Below are 5303 nucleotides of genomic sequence, written 5' to 3'. Positions count from 1 at the left end.
TTGTGTAATTTAAAGATTGAGATAACTGAATGGTAAAGGGGAACACCTTCTACAACATATTTCAGACTACAAGAAAAGATTAGAGATGCTTTTGGGTTGCAATCTGTTTTGCCTTGTTTCAATTAATTGAAAAAGTTGTCACAAACAAGAACTTATATAGAGGGCCTAATGATGACCATATCTAGTTCAAAACTCTCCATCATTTGTCGGGTCATAAAATAAGTGCATCTTAAAATTTTTACTCAATACAATTCAAAATCATCCATTAGAGGGTCGATTATATACACATACACCAACAACTACATGTAGAAAGAAAAATCAAGATCCATAAGGGTCACAACAGCGATGGTTGTATATTTGAGTATCCTCCCATTGACAAGGCTAGGTCATATGCCCTCTTATCTACCAATTTTCATTTGCTGAAGACCATTGTTCAATTTTATTCATTTTTATGATTTCTTTTTTTCAAAAGAATTGTTTTTTTTTACAATCCAGGCAGAGTCGAGGTTTGGATGAAATAATGTTCATCACATAAAATTGTGCAAGGCTAAGTAGAGTTAAAATTCCCATTGATATAGTTTATTTCCCACGATGACTCTCACCCCAAACCCTTCCTCATAAAATTTTAAGTCAAAATCCCCATTGATATAGTTTATTTCCCATCCTTGGCAAGAAACCCACCAATACCAAGGAAGGGTTTGGCCTGGTTGAGACTTCTGAAATTCGACCCCCAAGGAGCCCAACCTCAGATGCAACTGTAAAACTTGACCTGCTAGAGTGAAGTTGTGTAACCTCCTGGAAACTACTCCAAATCACTGAGATTATCCCTCCTATGAATCTCCTCCCCTCCCAGTGTTGAAACCAGCCTGTAGCTCTTCTCCTCAAGACCCACGTATTGCCTAGACTGACTCTCTGCGTTGTCCTCCAATACTGTAATTTGAACCACCTGTTTGTTGGCTATAGGAGATGATACTCTTAGGTTTTGGTAAGTCCTTGTAGCTCCTTATACCGTAAAGAATACAAAGAGTAAAGATGGGGCTGGTGCTTTTAACATGTATGTCACACGTATCCATTAAGCATATTTTCTTCCTTCAGGAATGAGCACAGGGGTATTATCTGCTCACATGGATTTAGCCAGAACCAACTGACCTTATGGAAATATCCATATATGGTTAAGATAATAGAATTTTATAGGTCACATGTCTAGAGTGCTGCATCTGGCAGAGGTATTCATTGTATTGATCTAACAGTAAATGGATTTTGTGTTGAACGTATTTTTTTTTGTGCTGACAGACTTTCCTTTGTTTTTGTCTTGACACAATGACAACCTTTCCTTTGTATTTGGTAAGTATTTGGAGCTCTTGATACCTTATAAAGGATCAAGAGTAAAGACGCGGCTGGTGCTTTAAACATGTATTTTAAGAAGATTCGTTAAGCAGATTTTCCGCTGCAGGTATGAGGACATGTGTATTGTCCATGGTATAAGAATTATTTCTTGCAATCAAAATATTATAAATAAAGAACATACTGTAAGCCTCTCTTATTTAACATAATTGTTTTTTCTTCTTTATACCATTTCTCTAACCATTCATGAATTCACTTTTACTGTATCAAGAGGTTTGTGATTTGTACATGGAGATTTCATTCTAGACATGTACAAGTATGACATGGAAAGGGTAATCTTCTTAGGTAAGAGTAGCGAATATACTCTGTACCATAGTGATTTTATTGTAGGAATAAATTGTTACATTCCTTGCAATTCAAATAGGAATCGACTTATGCTATATTGAAGATGTTGTTATCTATCTTTCTTATCATATATGTTTTACCTTTTTATTGCAGTTCTCTCACCATTCATGAATTCATTTAGTTTATTTACAGGTTTGTACAGAGGGGCATATTAAACAACCAAAAGCATGTTCATGTATTAGGTATAGTAGTGAAGGATTGCATTGAATAATTTGACCATTTTTTATTTTCACTTGAGTAAAGGACTAATTCTCATGTAAGAAGAGGGAATGTGATGTTCTAAAAAAAGTTCAGTGTTGGCTAAGAAAATGTTACTCCAGATATCTCTTTCCAAAGGATATGTATTTGGCTCTAACTGGAACATATAGCCTAGCCCGTATACATGGGTATGTTGTACATGTCTTTTGGAAATTTAAATCTCGATGAGGGATAGCAACAGCCTGAGTATAAATTAATTTTCATCTCACTCGAGTATAATTTATGTTAGCCTTATGATCCCCGTTACAGGTATGTGACATGTGAGGTAGAGTAAAGGAAAATGTGTTCCATAAAATCGATTTTATGGAAGTATAGGAAAGGTCATGGTAGTTGTTTCACTTATTATATATTTAGATATACTATTTATTAATAACTTAGGCTGTTGAGATTACATATACAATTAGAAAAACTATATTTAAGCAGGCTATGCTATTACTATTGAAATATTTCCAAAACTGGCAAATTACATATATCAGTAATTTTGATTTAGCAAATGCTGAGAGATCATTATTACTACAGTGAAATATGGCTTTGAAGTTAAACTACGGTGAATGGAAAAACGAACATTATCTCAAACCAACCACTATAACTGCCAACCTAAAACAATGAATTCCAAGGTATAATAGATTCAAAGAATTATAAAAGAGTCGAATAAAATACCAAGAATATATTCACTTTCAAGTTTAGTCACATTCATATCTTGTATTTAATCCACATCGGTGATGCGATCTGAAGATCGATATCAAGATCAAAGATTTGAGGTGCACCATTATCTGTGATTTCAAACATAACATGATTCATTAAGATAGAGAAATCAGGCAACAAGTTGTAGACAGAGATCAGTTCTTGATTTTTGTGGGTTGATTTTGCCAGGTTTCATTCACTGTATTTTTGTGTATTTCAAAGGGCCATCCTCCTTGGCAAGGAAGACCTTAATTTTTTATGATAAAAACTTAATTAAGAGAAATTTGGAGGGAAAAATCTTTGTTGTTTTCTTGATTTTTTTTAGAGTATTTCTGTTGCAAAATTATCGAGTTAAAAGTACTAGAGTATTTTTGTTTTGTAGTTTTCAGAATTTATTTACTGGCAGAGGTATTCATTGTATTGATCTAATGCTAAATGGATTTTGTGTTGAAAGTATTTGTTTTTGTGCTGACAATCTTTCCTTTTCTTTTTTGCTGAGACAAAGACAACCTTTCCGTTGTACTTGGTAGGTCTTTAGAGCTCTTGATACCTTAAATAGGACCAAGAGTAAAGATGCAGTTGGTGCTTTAAACATGTATTTCAAGTAGATTTGTTAAGCATATTTTTTGCTTTAGGTATGAGCACATGGGTATTATCTGCGGTATAAGAATAATTTCTTGCATTCAAAATATTATAAATAAAGAAGATATTGTAAGCCTCTCTTGTTTAACATAATTGTTTTTCCTTTTTTATAGCATTTCTCTAACCATTTATGAATTCTTTTTTAGTGTATCAAGAGGTTTGTGATTTGTACATGGAGATGTTGTTTTGGACATGTACAAGTTTGACATGGAATGGGTAATCTTCTCAGGTAAGAGTAGCGAATATACTTTGTACCATAGTGATTTATTTGTAGGAATAAATTGTTACATTCCTTGCAATTCAAATAGGCAGAGGTATTCATTTTATTGATCTATCGCTAAATGGGTTTGTTCTGACAGTCTTATCCTTTTTGCTAACAGTCTTTCCCTTGTTTTGTATTTTCAGAGTGGAGATGGGTACATTGTTTCATTGGCTACAGGAGATGAGACTCTTAGGTTTTGGCAACTGTTTGGAACTCTTGATACCTTAAATAGGACAAAGAGTAAAGATGCAGCTGGTGCTTTTAACCTGTATCTCAAGCATATCCATTAAGCATATTTTCCTCCTTTAGGAATGAGCACAGGGGTATTATATGCTCGCATGCATTTAGCCAGAACCAGCCGAACTTATGGAAATATCCATATATGGTTAAGATAAGAGAGCCTTACAGGTCGCACGTCTAGAGTGTTGCATCTCACAGAGGTATTCATTGTATTGATATAACACTAAATGGATTTTGTGTTGAAAGTCTTCGTTTTTGTGCTGATAGTCTTCCTTTTTTTGTGTGTTGACAAAATGACAACCTTTCCTTTGTATTTGGTAAAAATTTGGAGCTCTTGATAGCTTAAAGAGGACCAAGAGTAAATATGCGGCTGGTGCTTTAAACATGTATTTCAATCAGATTTGTTATGCAAATTTTCCACTTCAGGTATGAGCACATAGGTATCATCTGCAGTATAGGGATAATTTCTTGCATTCAAGATATTATAAATAAAGAAGATATTGTAAGCCTCTTTCGTTTAACATAATTGTTTTTCCTTATTGTACCATTTTTCTAACCATTCATGAGTTCATTTTTAGTAAATCAAGAGGTTTGTGATTTGTACATGGAGGTGTCGTTGTGGACATGTGCATGTCTGACATGGAAAGGGTAATCTTCTCACGTAAGAGTAGCGAATATACTATGTACCATAGTGATTTTTTTGTAGGAATAAATTGTTACATTCCTTGCAATTCAAATAGGCAAAGGTATTCATTCTATTCATCTATCGCTAAATGGGTTTGTGATGATAGTCTTATCCTTTTTGCTGATAGTCTTTCCTTTCTTTTGTATTTCCAAAGTCCAAATGGGTGCATTGTTGCATTGGCTGTAGGAGATGAGACTCTTAGGTTTTGGTAAGTCTTTAGAGCTCCTGATACCTTAAAGAAGACAAAGAGTAAAGATGGGGCTAGTGCTTTTAATATGTATGTCACGCGTATCCATTAAGCAGATTTTCCTCCTTCAGGAATGAGCATAGGGGCATTATATGCTCACATGGATTCAGCCAAAACTAGCTAATCTTATGGAAATATCCATATATGGTTAAGATAAGAGAGCTTTACAGGTCACACATCTAGAGTGCTACATCTGGTAGAGGTATTCATTGTATTGATCTAACGGTAAACGGATTTTGTGTTGAAAGTCTTTGTTTTTGCGCTGACAGACATTCCTTTGTGCATAATCCTCATGTCCAATATCTGTTGTTTTAGACCCAAATCATTCATTGCAAATGTGTTTCCCAAGTATTTCTTCAACTTATTGATCATATTCTTATCATGGCCAACAATGAGCATGTCATCCACATACAACTGTAATATTATATATTTTCCTCGATCATACCTCTTGATATATACATAATGGTCGAATTCCAACCTATGAAGACCATGTTCCAACATGAATGAATCAAATTTATTATACCATTGTCGAGGTG

Source organism: Pinus tabuliformis, chromosome 4_1 (assembly GCF_031772625.1).
Source record: "Pinus tabuliformis cultivar Carrire ecotype Pingquan chromosome 4_1, CPIR1, whole genome shotgun sequence".
Classification (NCBI taxonomy): domain Eukaryota; kingdom Viridiplantae; phylum Streptophyta; class Pinopsida; order Pinales; family Pinaceae; genus Pinus; species Pinus tabuliformis.
This window is presented reverse-complemented; position numbering follows the sequence as displayed.